The following is a 16,959-nucleotide window of genomic DNA, read 5'->3' as shown; positions in this document are numbered from 1 at the left end:
TAAAGGCTACATTAAAAAACGAAACGTTTTCGCTCTAAAGAGAAGATCATCAGTGTTCTAAGCAAGCTCTACATGCTAAGCCACCAAAAATACATGGGTTAAAACCCTTAAAATGTCGACTAAAAGTCTTACATTGACATATTGTATATTAAATCCTGGCGATGGATGAAATTTAGAGAGATACCTCAAAGCATCATATGCAGGGCTGCTTTATCCATTAGGCAATATAGGCAGCTGCCTAGGGCGGCAAATTGTGAGAAGGCGGCACAGGGGCTTGAAATTTTGATTGGGGGGGGGGGAAGCATTATATAATATACAATACATTATATATGATGTAATAATGAAAACTGAAAGTATTTTTTGTAAATTTCAGTCATTTTCAGTTTCAGGAGAGGGGGCAACTGCCTCCCCTTACCCTATCAAAAGACGCCCCTGGCGCGGAAAAATACTGTACAAAAAATATTTGTATTTAAAAATTAAAATCGAATAACAAATATGTATATTCATCATTCATCCATCAATGAAATAGAAGTGGGCGTTCGTTTCTAAATAAAAGAAATTGCATTCATATCAAAAATAAAACAAACATAACATTCTGTTATCCTAAACCTAACACTATTCATCCAAAAAGAACGGAAGTCATAAATTTAGTGATTATTGGGCCGTCAGAAGCTCCGCAAACACGGTGAATTGACTGAAAACATCAATATTGCACATATTGCAGAAACTAAAGATTACCACTAGGAAATCGAGTTAGAGTTGGGATTTTCAAACTGTATTATTACAAGGAGATAACATTCGTGTCGTAGCACTGAAATAATACTCCAGCCAGGGAAATAAGCAATAAATATACCATGTTCCGGACATGAAAACCTTCATGTTTCCTGCCTAGAGATCGTGTTTTTTAATTATTAACAATTTGGTGCAACCAATGCGATTTTTTCCATATTTTGCACTCAATTAAAAAGCTAAATAGTTGACATAAAATTACAAAATTTATTTTTTTAGAACATTGAAAAACCTTCACAATGACGATTTTTGAAAGTCAAAAAGTTAATTTGTTGCTTCGTAAACTGCAAAATAACTGAAAAGCGTTATTTATTTTCCTAAAACTAACTTAGAACTGTAGTGTTTCGCTTTACTCAAATTTGGGTATTGGGGTACATAACAAACTCCCAAAATTTGAAACCGATCCATTAATTAGTTTAAAAGTTAGGTATTATATTTGTTTATCCCAGAGGCAATAACAAAGGACAGAAAATAATGAAGATAGGACAATTCTGCATATGCCAAATGAAAGTAGAAAAGTGATCCTATCAAAATGTATTAAGAAAAGATAAAAAATTATCTAATATAGTAAAAAATACTAGTTTATAAACATTTACAAAACATCTTCTTACATAGGTATTCGGAAAGATGATATTTTACTCGAATTTTTAAAAATGTAGTTCAAATGATGATTAGTCATAGTAAGTGAAGGGGGAGCTTCTGCGTTGATTGCACTAAATTGTTAATAATTAAAAAACGAACGCGAACTCTAGGCAGGAAACATGTAGGTTTTCATCCTATAGGTCAACAATTAAAACAGTTGTCAGCTACCTGGCGGGAGCCGAAAAATGCACGAGTTCAAAAATTAAAAAAGCAACTTAAAAAACTACTACCATTTTCTATATCTTGGGATCTACTCAATGAATTTTGATATTTCTTCTTTTAATTTGTATGTACTTTTGTGTAAATTGCAAATATGCAATTTGTCTAGACATTTATTAATTAATAAACAATTTAAACAATTTTTGAAAAAATAATATTTTCTCAAAAATCCATTTTTCGTAATGATACTATCATTATTAATCATAGAAAAAGTTAAGGTATATTTTAATGAATAAATTATGTTCAATAAATTATTATTTAATAAAAATAATTTATTTATTAAAATATAGGTACTTTAACTTTTTCTATGATCATTAATAGTATGATAGAATTGATTAAAAAAATGACATAACCCAGACATCCAAAGTGAAAGTTATCCTCCAACACCAAATTGTTCTATATCGTCCATATAATTTTCAGAAAAAAGTCACACCTTTTTGAGCATCGGGTTTGGGGGGAGAGGGGGGAGAAGTCGGTAAATTCGTAGTTTTTTGGGTTTTTCGTCAATATTTCTAAAACTATGAGGTTTAGCATGAACAACCTTTTATACAAAAATGTTCTACAATAAATTTGAAATAAAAAAGGCCCCTATACATAATCCTTCTAAAATGAACGATTCCAAAGTTACGGAGGTAGTATAGTATAATTGGTCCAAAAAAAGGCCTAACCTAGACATCCAAAGTAAAAGTTTTCCTCCAACACCAAATTGTTCTATATGATCCACATATTGTTCAGTAAAAAGTTACACCATTTTGAGCATCCGGCTTGGGGGGGGGGATGAGGGAGAAGTCGGTAAATTAGTTATTTCTTTACGTTTTTCGTCAATATTTCTAAAACTTTGTTTAAGCGTAAACAATGTTATATACAAAAACGTTCTACATAAAATTTAAAACAAAAATTGTCCTATCCTTAATTGTTATAAAATCAACGGTTCAATAGTCCAGGATTACTAGGGCTATCTTCTCCCGGTAAGGGTGGTTAACCCTTATCCGAGGGGTGGAATGATTAATAGTCGTTTCACTGTTGAAGTTGTTTTATTATACTCGCATGAGTACAAGCTGGTAGCAACCTACGTAACGTCGTCTCGCGGAGTGTAGATGACACTATCTTTTAATGTGAATAATCTTACATCTAATAAAATAGAATGACGAATGTGGAATGTGTAATGAGGATTCCCTTATTATGTTTTGGTTGTATAAATATATTTAAAAGTGCAAAGTCAGCGTCGACCCTGAAAAGTGTTTATAGTGGCTGTATGTATAATTACACCTCACGATCTAGGTCAACAATGTTTATGTAACGAAAGAAGGTTGGAATTGTTTATGATGACATTTAAATAACCGAAAGAAATTAGCGTAGATAATTAAAGGGTGTTTTTAAAAGATATCTAATGAGTACAGATGAATTCTTGTACACCTTTCCCTCCTAAGAATTTTCTGACTACGGGCAGAAAATTTTGCAAGTAATGCTACCAACCCATCATATATCATACATCTCCAAGTGGAGCAAAGGGCACCTTGCGGTGTTTCAAGTAGCATGAGGAATGATGGTGAGGTTGCTAGTCCCACAGTTCCGTCCAATTTTGTTTACTAGTTTTCTCCATTCTCTTCTGGCTACCAACCCATACTGTGTTGTAATCAATACAAAAAATTTATTTTATATACAAACTTCCTAAAACTACGTAAATACATAAATAAAAATAAAAATGTTCGTTTAACAACATTGTTTCATCACACTTGTCACTCACTGTGTTTTCGGATTGTAAGCATATAATCTATTCTTATGTATTTCCTTGATTTTATTGTTTTCTATTCTGATTTTACAATTAACGTTATTTACTTCTGTTATTGTGAAAGGACCTACATAAAGACTATCAAACTTACCATTCTCTTCCCTTTTTACCAGGACTAGGTCTCCTATTTTAAAGTTTTGAGGTGTTGCTTTGAGCTTATTCTTTTCTTGCCGCTCTTTTTTGTGTTTTAATAAGAAGGTTCTGGCTCTCTCGTGTGCGCTTTGTAGTTTGTATCGTAACTCATTGTAGTAGGCATCTATATTGTAACATGGTTGAATCTCCTGTGTAAGGTCTTCCGGTAGGTTAACCTTCCTGCCATATAGCAGTTCGAACGGTGTGTATCCATGATACGCGTTAGGGGTTGTATTGTAGCAGTATGTGAACATTCTGCAACACACATCCCAATTTTCTCTGTCTTCGTCTATGAATGCTCTTACGTACTCGTTCAACGTTCTGTGTAGTTTTTCGCAACTTCCAATGGACTGTGGGTGGTATGCCGTTGAAAAGTTGTGCTCTATTTTTAATAGCTTGTTAATTCCTGCATTACTTCGTTCTTATACTCTGTGCCTTGGTCTGTTCTTATTTGCTTCATGAGTCCGTATGTTGGTATGAAATGATCAAAGATTCCTCTTGCTATTGTCTCTGCTTCTTTATTGCACACTGGTATGCTGACCGCGTATTTTGTCAGTTCACACAACATTGTGATACAGTATCTATTACCTTCATTACTTCTAGTGAATGGACCTATTGTATCTATGTATACTATGTCCCATGGTTTGGAAGATGTGTCCGATATCACGAACTCTTCGACATGTGTTCTTTTCGGTTTGTTAATTTGACATTTGTGGCATTGTTTAACGTATTTTCTTACGTCTTTTTCCAAATTTTTCCATCGGAATCTTGCCTTTAGCTTCTTTATTAGTCTATTATTCCCTACGTGTCCTCCGAACATCGGGTGATTATGGTATTCTTCTATTAATCTGTGTTTTTCTTTGTCATCTTTTATTGTTTCTGGTACTTCACATATGTATATTTCTATATTCTTCCTTGTGCATTTTCTTCAGTCGTATCGATCGATAAAAATTTAGATACTACTTCCTGCGGTGATGTAAAGTTACCTGCTTCCAGTATTAGCTTAGCTTTCTCTGCATTAACGTTTCGTTTCATTGTTGTTACTACTGTTTCCGTCGTATATTTCTTCGCTAACTCCAGTGGCATTCCTTCCGCTATGTATGCTACTTTTAATTGTTCTGCTAACTCTTCCACTTCAGATGCGTACACTGCTGCATCTCTATGCCCTTGCCTTTTCTTGGCTAATTTGGCTATTAAATTCTTCGGATTATCACCTCTTAGTTCTTTCTTCAGTGCTTCAGCTATCCGTGGAATCGTATCTTCCGTGGTTATTAAGTTCCTAGCCTTATTGCTAAGTCGTGTTTTTATTAGCGTTACAGCTGTGTCTTCATGACCTTCTGCCAATTTTCCAAGTAGTTCTAATGCGTCCAAAAATGGTTGTAATTTCCCTGCGCTTCCATCGAACTCGTTGGACAATATCTTGCTTGCGATATTCAAAAATTCATTGATTGTCAGAGCCATGTCTAATATTGTCATATCTTGTTTTATGTCACCTTTTTTCTATTTTATTTCGTCGTTAATTATTTCTTCTTCTACTTCCTCGTCGCTTTTTCCTTCTTCTACTTCCTCGTCGCTTTGTTCCTCTTCAACTTCCTCGTCGATTGGTTGATGTATTGAATTTGGAACCACTGTTCTTACATTTACTGCTTGAAATGAGCGTATAACTTTGTCTCTGATTTTTCCAAAATATTTGTTGCACGCTTCCCTCCGTTTGTCCGAAAGTGCTTCCCAGTTTTTCTTAGTTAAGTGCGTGAATTTGTTATAGGATTTAATTAGCTGTGTCGTTACTTCTTCCTGTATGTCCTTAGATTTCGGTACTTTTTTCTTTAAGACCCTTCTGCTCTGTCTTCCTACTTCTTGTGCAAGTTCCTCAACTATTTTGACAAAATCTTCCCAAGTAACTTTGTTGCTACTCATTTATACATAATTTTCTATCCTCAGTCCCTGCACTTCTTAGCGAAAATATAAATTCGATAGTCTTACGGTGTATATAGATATGTGGTATATAGATATATAGTAAAAAATAACGAGATAAAATAATACGTCAATATATGGTAAAAATATGTAAAAAAAAATTGCAATAATAATAAATAATAGTTCAAAAATAAATAACGTTATATTAACCCTTGTAAATAAGTAGTTAGAATAATAATGTAAATGTATTATGCATATAGCGTATATTTGTTATATATTTATATCGTATATTTATATTGATAGTGTATATTTACGATAGCAAATATTAAAATCATAAAAATAAAAAATTGCAAAAATGTACCCTCGTAATGAATAATATAAATAATATATACCTCAAATAATAATGGTAATATGCCATGTGAATAACTTTAATATGTGTTAAAAAAAATTCCAATAATACCCATAAAGATAATTACAAATAAATAGATAAAAATACTAGAAATATACCTTACATGACTGCTATATCATTCATTTGTTAAGAAATATCGTGGAAATACCATAAGAACAAAATATAGACTCACCACTTTAAACGTTTGTGTTCGTATCACCAAAAGTTCTCGATCCACGTTCCCTGGCATTGTCCATTGTCCCACGATGTTCCATCTCCATACCATTGTCCATTTAGCTCCATGTCAGGCCTGCTGTCTCCATCCTTTCTACATACCACACTGTATTCTAGGGTGGTCGAAGTACCAGATCCTCAGCCATAGACGTTTTTCTTTCCAAATATTGAATGGGTTGCATATGTGAGTCCATATTAAATATAGTAATGAAACACAGACTTACTCACAATCATTTAATTATACTTTGACGACCGGTTTCGATCTCTACAATATACAGATCATCTTCAGGTCGGCGTTACAAGTAGTTAAATGATGCCGTTACAAGGATTGCGTTGCAACTTAGTTGTTGTCATATTAGTACGTCCAAATTATGCTAATTGGTTTGTTGGGATAGTGATAGGGTAAACAGACATGTTACGTAGGTTAAAACACAGTAAGATTTCGAATTTGGAATGGATTTGGAATGGATCCTGAAGGAAGATGCGTATGTGAAACGGGTGATGTTTTGTTCGAATGGAGAAAGACAATGCTCCTGTTTTTCTTTCCATTTCTCGTTCCAGTTTACTTCAGTTTCTTCCCTGGTCTTGGATCGCCGTATGATAGTCCAGGATTACTAGGGCTATCTTCTCCCGGTAAGGGTGGTTAACCCTTATCCGAGGGGTGGAATGATTAATAGTCGTTTCACTGTTGAAGTTGTTTTATTATACTCGCATGAGTACAAGCTGGTAGCAACCTACGTAACGTCGTCTCGCGGAGTGCAGATGACACTATCTTTTAATGCGAATAATCTTACATCTAATAAAATAGAATGACGAATGTGGAATGTGTAATGAGGATTCCCTTATTATGTTTTGGTTGTATAAATATATTTAAAAGTGCAAAGTCAGCGTCGACCCTGAAAAGTGTTTATAGTGGCTGTATGTATAATTACACCTCACGATCTAGGTCAACAATGTTTATGTAACGAAAGAAGGTTGGAATTGTTTATGATGACATTTAAATAACCGAAAGAAATTAGCGTAGATAATTAAAGGGTGTTTTTAAAAGATATCTAATGAGTACAAATGAATTCTTGTACACAGAGTTACGGAGGGTAAAATGTGGAGGTTTACGATACTTTTTATATTTCTTGGGCAATTGAAGATGATTTTGGGTGGTGAGGTTGACGTTTCTTGAAGAAAATTTCTTTCAATCAGTAAAAATATAAATTGCTCAAAAAATATAAAAAGTATCGAAAACCTCCACTTTTCACCCTCCGTAACTGTGGAATCGTTGATTTTATAACAATTATGTATAGGACCTTTTTTGTTTTAAATTTAATGTAGAACATTTTTGTATAGAACATTAGAGCATATTTTTAGAAATATTGACGAAAAACATAAAAAACTACTAATTTACCGATTTTTCCCCTATTTACCCCCCAAACCGGACGCTCAAAATGGTGTAACTTTTTACTGAATAATATCTGGACCATATAGAATAATTTGGTGTTGGAGGAAAACTTTTACTTTTAATGTCTGGGTTAGGCGTTTTTTGGACCAATTATACTATACTACCTCCATAACTTTGGAACCGTTCATTTTAGGCGGATTATGCAGAGAACCTTTTTTGTTTCAAATTTAATGTAAACATTTTTGTATAGATGGTTGTTCATGCTAAACCTCATAGTTTTAGAAATATTGACGAAGAACTAAAAAAAAACTACAAATTTACCGATTTCTCCCCCCTCTCCGCCTTAAACCGGACGCTCAAAATGGTGTGACTTTTTTCTGAACATTATGTAGACCATATAGAACAATTTGTTGTTGGAGGATAACTTTCACTTTGGATGTCTGGGTTTGGATCTAGTTATACCATACTATAATGATATGATTAAGAAAATAGGTATTTGGAAAAAAATATTTTTTTCAAAAAATGTTTAAACAAATTAGACCCTTTATTAATTAATACATTTATAATAAAATTGCACATATGTAATGTATGTAGAAATTAAATACAAATTAAATTGTTAATAATTAAAAAAACGGACGTGAACTCTAGACAGGACACGGGTAGGTTTTCTTGCTATAGGTCTACAATAAATTAAAAAAGTAGTCAGCTACCTGAATATTTCAGTTATTATGAAAATGATGTAACAGTGTGAAATAGCTTCAGTGAAATAACAGTTAAAAAATAACGGCTACTGCTATCGCAACACATTCCTATCTTATACTAGTGCAAATTGCAAATTATATATAATCATAATTTTTCATTTTTATGTAAAACATTCTGTGTTTATTTTCACCGGTCAAAAGTGAATTCATACCATACTGTGATCAGTGTGATTTTTGTTCTTCTCACTTGTGTAAAATATTATTTTTTATAAATTTTATGTTCCTCATTTTAATACATTTCCAAACAATACATTTCTTATTTAAGGGACCGTTCAAGTATTACGTAACGCAGGTTAGGGGGGTCAAAAATCTTCAAAAATCGCGTTACATAATACTTGAACGCTCCCTAAATAAAAAATTCTGCTTGGGCGGCTACTAGAGAATTGCCTAGGGCGGCAATTGACCTAAACGCGGCCCTGATCATATGTCATATGACTATTCCATGAAGCATGTGGGTGTTTGAGGAATCTGGTTGAGGAAGGTGAATGAAACATGTGGGTGGTCAACCACCCCCATGCTTCGTGGAATAGTCATATGGTGCTTTGAGGTATCTCTCTAAATTTCATCCATCGCCAGGATTTAATATTCAATATGTCAATGTAAAACTTTTAGTCGATATTTTAAGGGTTTTAACCCATGTATTTTTGGTGGCTTAGCATGTAGAGCTTGCTTAGAACACTGATGATCTTCTCTTTAGAGCGAAAACGTTTCGTTTTTTAATGTAGCCTTTATTGGGGTTTTCAAATAAATATACCTTTTACACAGAAGATTTTTTCTTCAATTTTTGTAGTTAATGCGTTAATGGTATACAGCCAGCTACAGGAAATCTTTTCCTTATGGATTAGAAAACATAATAATTAAGTTCTGAGATGTCACGAGATTGAGATAGTTCTTATACGTGCCTAGTGGACTTCAGTCATAATTATACGTATGACGCCCAAAAACATTTAATGACATCAGATAAACTAAAATCGTGGCTTATAACACTAAAAGAGTGGCTCATTAAAACGGATTATGTAATGGTCGGCAGTTATCCCTAAACGAGAAAAAGTTTTTGCCTTTCTTGTATTTGTCTCATATCAACTCCAAATTGTAAGCGAATAAGGGATTTTTCCTTTATTCCGAAACGAGGAACTTGCTAAAAAGGTGCCAAAGTAGTTGGAGACCAATATACCAAAGAAAAAGAAGAAGACATACATTACCTAATAAAACTAGGTTAGGAAGAACGTCATACGTACAATTATGACTAAAGTCAACTAGCTATTAAGATAACGTCTAAAGGCGGAATTTTTTTAATAGTGGTAATGTAATTTAAATTTCATGATAGGTTTTTACCGATATTTTCCCACCTCTACTAATTTCATCTCTTTTTATATTTTACAACGTATGTATTATCTTTTCCATCGTTTGCGTTATTTTGATAGTTATTAGCGCGCTCATCACATATTCTAACCTTATTTGGAAATACCTAACCAAACTTAAGTAAATATTGTTGTAAGTAAAGTAAAAACTATAAAATGAGTTCTATACCTACAGTAATGAATGAACCATTAACCCGCAAAATACCGTAAAAGATGGAAAACGTTATACGTTGTAAAATAAAAAGAGATGAAACTAGTACAGGTGGGAAATTATCAATAGAAACCTATACATTTACATTATATTGATAGTTTTCCACCTTTAGACGTATCGGAGGAGTTTGACAACTACCACTGTGACAGGAGAATTTTATAAAATTTTCCTGAGACAGTTTTAATTACCATAGTCCTCCGATACGTCTAAAGGTGGGTAACTATCAATATAATGTAAATTTATAGGTTCCTATCGATAATTTTATACTTCTACTATTTTCATCTCTTTTTATTTCACACCGTATTATGTTTTCCATCTATTACGTTATTTTGCCGGTTATTAGGGCACTCATTACTGTATTTTATAATTTGTAAGTTATACCCAACAGTACTTTGATATACATTGTAACACCGCAAGGCATTTTTTTTTGTTTTTTTTTAGGTTCTCTGTGGAAGCTCACAATGCCTGATTCTTTTATGGTTATAGTACCTATCAAAATCAAAAAATTATTACTTTAAGAACAGTACTTCGATCTCGCAGTTTTCAAATTAGTTTATCAAAACCAACAAAATTAAAAAAAAGAAAAATAAAAACTTTATGTTATGTCAAATTTAATGTCCGAAACTACTGTCAAAATAAAGTTGTCAAAGTGACAATGTTGATATCGGCTTCGGATACCAGTAATATACCAATTCTGTGAATGCCAAAAATGTTAATAATAAAGATTTTATTTTTCGTATAGAGGCAGACATCCCCAAAGGCATTGTTAAACTAAGATGTCACAAAACATAGTTTCTACACTAAAATTAATCAATAAGAATATTTTCTGAAATTGTAGGTCATTGCAAAACAATATTTTGTTTAAGAACTGAAATTGGCATACATTGTGTGATGATGAAAAACCTTTTTTCCATTATTTTTTAGTATAATATTTTTGTGTTGTGTTTAATTATTTGGCAATCCTAAGTCTTAATAAACGATACAAATTCCACAGTTGTTTTTATTTCCCTCAAATGATTTTTAATTACAATAGAAGAAGAAGAAGAAGAAGAGGTATATGTTTAGCTTTCAAAAAATACTACATTGGAGACTTACGAAATTTGATTCGCAATAAGAATTACCAGAAAAAGTTAAAGATAGAAATTTGAAACGTGAGATCTAAATACCTACATACGTATTATCATGAAGGAGGTCTAAAGCAATTTTCAAAATAATTAAAATAGAAATAAGTATTATTAATATGGGATCCATATATACTTACATTACAAGAAAGAAAACAGAAAGAAAATCTCACACTCACAATTGAAGTAGGTTTCTTAGGCAAGCCGCACACCAAAGAAACATGAAACGAAAAACATGAAACATGAAACGAAAAACATGTTTCATGAAACTAAAACACTGCTAAACAAATCTCAAAGTCCGCCTACCAATGAAACGAGTGTGATTCATGCTCATGACAACATTTTTATTTTCGGAGAGTTTCATAAATGGCCGGACGTATATTTGTTTAGCCCTGTTTTGTTTCCATGAAACGTAATTTACGTTTCATGTTTCTTTGATGTGCGGACTGCCTTAGGCAAGCCGCACATCAAAGAAACATGAAACGGAAAGCGTGAAACATGAAACGAAAAACATGTTTCATGAAAAGAAAACACTGCTAAACAAATCTCAAAGTCCGCCTACCAATGAAGCGAGTGTGATTCATGCTCATGACAACATTTTTATTTTCGGAGAGTTTCATAAATGGCCGGACGTATATTTGTTTAGCCCTGTTTTGTTTCCATGAAACGTAATTTACGTTTCATGTTTCTTTGATGTGCGGCCTGGCTTATAGTGTATAGTTTCTTGAATAGTAGTATTCTTTGAAACAACAGGGGAAAAGACAAAATGTTCGGGGTCTGCTTTTTAGTTCAAAAATTTTTTAAAAAGAGCAATTATTATATATTTTAGGCACATATCATAAATAATTAGTAGTATACGAATAAGAATAAAATATTAACAACACTAAAATAAAGATAAAGAAGATGAATCAAAAGGAGCATTTTAATAATAATAGTGTCCCGTTTTATAGGTACCCCTAACGATGCTTTGGGATTATAGCAGGGTACTCTGCTACAGCTAGGGCCTACGGTATACAAGGAAGGTAGTAGGGCCCGTGCTACGTTTTAACTGCCTATTAATACCCTATTACCCCTGGTTTTACCAAATTAACTCATTTAGCCGAAGAAATGAAACTGAAAAAATGGCAAAACCTCGAAATTTTTTCGCCCAGCATCGATTTGTACCAAATTTTGGGATTAGGCTAATTTCACCCTCTAGTTCATTTTCTATATTGAGCCGTTATACGCTTTTGGTTTTTTAAGGGTGAAAACTACCCCTAATTGTAAAAAATTATAAAATAACATTGTAAACTTTAATATTGTCAACATTTGGTTCTTATTAGTTACATAATGAATGTGTTCTGCTTTAAGATATAATAGCATAATATTTCAACCCTTAAAACCACCCTTGACGGAGCTATATAAACAAAATTTATTTATCCTAAAGGAATAATTTCGGTTTGCATCGATCTACATAAAAATTTGGGAGTAGGATCATCTCACCCTGTACTTCATATTCTATATCATGCTCAAGGGCGTTGATTATTTTTAGGGGTGTAAACTACTCCTTATTGTCAACAATTGTATAAAAACATTGTAAGCTTTAATATGGGTAAAATTTGGTTTTGATTGGTTAAATAGTGATTGTTTTATGCTTTATGATATCATATCATAATATTTCAACCCTTAAAAACCACCCTTAATAACATTGCAATTTTTATAAGTAGATAATTTTTAATAGATCTATACAGATAAAAAGTAGAATTAAATAATTACAAAAACATTTATTTACACAAAAATACGTAAATGAACGGGAAATTCGACGATACCGTGTAATTTTCAGGGGCAACTCCGAATTGCATGAAATTTTGGATTTAGGTTCTACTTACCCTCCACTTCAAAGTTGAAATTGTGCCGTTGGTTGCTTTTACTTGGGGGGTGACAGTCACCCCTTCTCGGGGGTGAAAAAACATACGTTCAAGATAAGACCGGAAATGGATAATTTGACTGATTTTAAGCAACTTTTGTTCTATAGAGTTTTTTACGTAAGTCAATACTTTTCGAGTTATTTGCTATTGTGAAAATGTTGGTTTTTCGACAAAAAAACTACGTTTTCAGACGGTTTTTCGCAAATAACTCAAACAGTCAATATTTTATCGAAAAAAATGTGCTTAGCAAAAGTGTAGCTTATAAAAGATACAAAAAAATGGTGTATCAATAAAGTCTATCAATCAAATAAAAACAAAGTTGTAGCTCATGAAAAATACGTTCTTATTCGTCTAATTCCAAATCGAATATTTCAAGGTGAAATCACAGAAAAATTAAGCACTTTTCGGGAAAAACCCATTTAAACTTTTTTAAAGTGTTTATAAAAAGCTTTGTTTTAATTGTTAACAAAAGTTTTAGCATTAAAAATAAGCGAGTTACGCTCAAAATAAAGTTGGTCCTCTTTTTTTTTGTAAAAAATCATGAAAATCTCGCCGTGTTTAGCTCCCCAAATGTAATTAATCGCTATCGCTTTACAAACAATTTACTTACCTATCTATTTTTTATATGATCTGTAAGTCTCACCGGTTTAAAGTGTTTATTTTTGAAAGGGTTATAATTGAGAAAGCTTGAATGGGTCACTAATCACAAGTGTATGCAAATTTTGAACAGCCATATCTTAACCTATTTTTGTCTTACGGAGAAACAAAATGAAGCTAGCATATTTATAATAGCAAAACCTACATTTTTTTACTCCTTAAGATTTTTCTTAACACTAATACTTTTTAAGTTATTTTGAAAAAATGAAATTTTTCAAAAATTTTTAGAAATTTTTTTTACTTTAAAACCAAATGTTTACAAAAATAAGCACTTCGAACCAATCAAACTTACAGATCATATAAACAATACACATACAGTTAAAATAGATGGTAAAGCCAAACGATTAATTTCATTTAGGGTGCTAAATAGAGGGAGGTTTTCACGATTTTTTTACCAAAAAAAGGGGCCAACTTTTTTTTTCAGTGTAACTCGTTTGTTTTTGATGCTGTAAACTTTTGTAAAAAACAAATAATAAGCTTTTTTTTCGATACTTTAAAAATGTTATAATAAGGTTTTCCCGAAAAACGCTTCTTTCTTCGGTGATTTCGCGTTGAATTATTCGATTTGGAATTAGACGAATAAGAACGTATTTTTCATGAGCTACAACTTTGCTTCTACTCAATTTGTAGACTTTACTGGTACACCATTTTTTTCGTTTTTTTATAGGCTACAGTTTTGCTGAAAATATTTTTTTCGATAAAATATTTACTTTTTGAGTTATTTGGGAAGAACTGTCTGAAAACGTAGTTTTTTTGTCGAAAAATCAACATTTTAAATCGCGAAAAACTCGAAAAGTATTGACTTACGTAAAAAACTTTATAGAACAAAAGGTGCTTAAAATAAGTCAATTTATCAATTTCCGACTTTATTTTAAACACGCGTTTTTCACCCACCGAGAAGGGGTAAATGTCACCCCCCAAGTAAAAGCAACCAACAGCTCAAATTTAACTTTGAAGTGGAGGGTAAGTAGAACCTAAATCCAAATTTTCATGCAATTCGGAGTTGCCCCTGGAAATTACACTCCAAAACGGTCATTTATTGGGCTATATGTACAAATACCTACAAATACAAATAGTTTTTTAAGTCATCTTTCAGTATACGAACCGGTTTTGTGGTATATAATCCAGGGCGCATCTGTTTTGAGATGGACATTGAGAAGGAACTCAAATTTTTATACAGAAATTGCTTGGAAATAACTCAAATAATAATATTTGAGTTATACTCCCACTCAAAATGGTCCGGAACATTGTTTAAATAATCAAAATGTCAAAATATGAAGGAAAAATTCGATTTTTTTATTGGTTTTTTGTTTATAACTTTAAAACTACTGATTTCTGAGAAAAGTTGTACTGACATAAAAATTGCGTAATTAAATTTTCTACAATATAAAATTGGTCAAAAATTTCAAAAATAATCACCCTTGTTGCAAAATAGCAATAATTGCGAAAAAAACCATACAAAATCAAGTATTCGCATTTTACCTTTTTCAACCATTTATGCTAAACTTAGGACCTTCATATTTTACCCAGAAAAACTTTATGATAAAGTAAAACAACACTGTAAATTTCATTAAGATCGGTTTTATTAATTTTGCAAAATAAATTTTGCAATCCAACTTTCGCAAAAAAATCATTTTTTTTTAATGTTGCAGGACTGAAAATAAAGCAGATAGAAACGGCGCCAGGAAATTTTTTAAATAAACATTAATTTTTGTTGCTACGCGCAGGACAGCGGTGTTCGATTCACACAAGTTGATTTCCACCAAAATTTCTTCCAATCTTTATCTAATATATTATAATCTTACTCTATATTTTGTTATATTTTAATATTTTAATTCCACAAAAATCAAACTAATTTTATTATTGTTTAGGAAATATTGTTTAAACAATTGCATATGTTTAAAAATAATAAACTTTTATTCTCCAAGTTAAAATATATGAACAAAGAAAGTTTTTGCTAAAAAAGTGTTATTTCAAAGGATAGAGTATGTGTTTTTACTTTGCAATAAACAAATTTATTTATTTATATCGAAATGTAATAAAAATTAAAATGTATCAATCATTATCAAAAGTCATTGGAATGCCCAAGCAGAGCAAACTATTCGCTGCCCTGCGCGTAGCACCAATAATTAATGTTTATTTAAAAAATTTCCTGACGCCGTGGTAGTTAATCGATTTTAATTTTACAAATTGCAAGTGAAAGGTACGGTACCCTTCTACAAAAAAAATTTAACTTGCTAGCTGCTTTATTTTTAGTCCTGTAGCATTTTGAAAAAATGAATTTTTTTTGCGGAAGCTGGATTGCAAAATTTATTTTGCAAAATCTATTGAACCGATCTTAATGAAATTTACAGTATCGTTTTACTGTATCATACAGTTTTTCTGGGTGAAATATGAAGGTCCTAAATGTAGCATAGATGGTTGAAAAGCGTAAAATGCGAATACTTGTTTTTGTATGGTTTTTTCGCAATTATTGCTATTTTGCAACAATGGTGACTATTTTTTAAATTTTTAACCAATTCTATATTGTTGGAAATTTAATTACGTAACTTTTATGTCAGTACAACTTTTCTCGTAAATGAATACTTTTATATAAATGAAGTTATAATCAACAAACGAAGAAAAAAATCGAATTTTTCCCTCATTTTTTGATATTTTGATTATTTAAACAATGTTCCGGACCTTTTTGGGAGGAAGGATAACTCAAATATTATTATTTGAGTTATTTTTAAGCAATTTCTGCAAAAAAATTTGAGTCACCTCTCAACGTATAAATGTACTAATATTTTTACAGATGCTTCCTGGTCTAATAATATACATTGAAAATGCTCTGGGACTATTCGAATTTTTCGAAAAAAAAAAGATCGTTTTAGAAACATAGTTCCTTTATTTTTGGCGACAAAAAGTTTTTTCACAAACGATATGATATATAAGAGCTATAAGACTATGTAAATTAAATTCCGTAAGTTTCCTTAGTTTTTAATTGGGGTGGGTTTAAAGGACTCGAATAAGGGGTGTTTGCTCGTAAAGAGACATTTTAAACAGCTATATCTCGATAACTATTCATTGTAAAATATCTATGTAGAAGAAAATTTTAGCTATTAAAAAAGGTACAATTTAGTAATTTGTCGTTTTTTTCGTATATCCAGTATTTTCGGAGATATTTTGAAGAAAAAGGTGAAAAATACGAAATTGCAAAAAATCCATTTTTCTTTTAACTCCAATTATTCTAAAATTACGCCTTTTAAATAGGTCAAACTTCTTGGGTTCATTGATAATACAAATATAAAATGAATTGCAGAAAAGTAACGTGCGATTTTTAATTAGGAGGGTAGTTAGGGGGTTGTTTTCACTGATTTTTTCGTAGAGAAAAGCATGTACCGACATTTTTTGGTTTTTAAGTCGCTCAATTTTTATGCTAGAAACTTTTATTATTTT

The 16,959-nt window shown here is 31.8% G+C and overlaps 1 protein-coding gene across 5 annotated transcripts in view; it reads left to right on the top strand.

Annotated features, from left to right (window-relative positions):
- LOC114340630 (elongation of very long chain fatty acids protein) overlaps positions 1–10,827 on the top strand; it is a 225,357-nt gene extending 214,530 nt beyond the window's left edge. For all 5 annotated transcript variants that reach the window (XM_050646076.1, XM_050646075.1, XM_050646077.1 and 2 more), the window contains exon 7: positions 10,278–10,827. The gene's annotated coding sequence lies outside the window, so the exon portion shown is untranslated. The remainder of the gene's footprint in view (positions 1–10,277) is intronic.
- Positions 10,828–16,959: the final 6,132 nt, after the last annotated feature.

This window comes from Diabrotica virgifera, chromosome 3, assembly GCF_917563875.1.
Source record: "Diabrotica virgifera virgifera chromosome 3, PGI_DIABVI_V3a".
Classification (NCBI taxonomy): domain Eukaryota; kingdom Metazoa; phylum Arthropoda; class Insecta; order Coleoptera; family Chrysomelidae; genus Diabrotica; species Diabrotica virgifera.
This window is presented reverse-complemented; position numbering and strand designations above follow the sequence as displayed.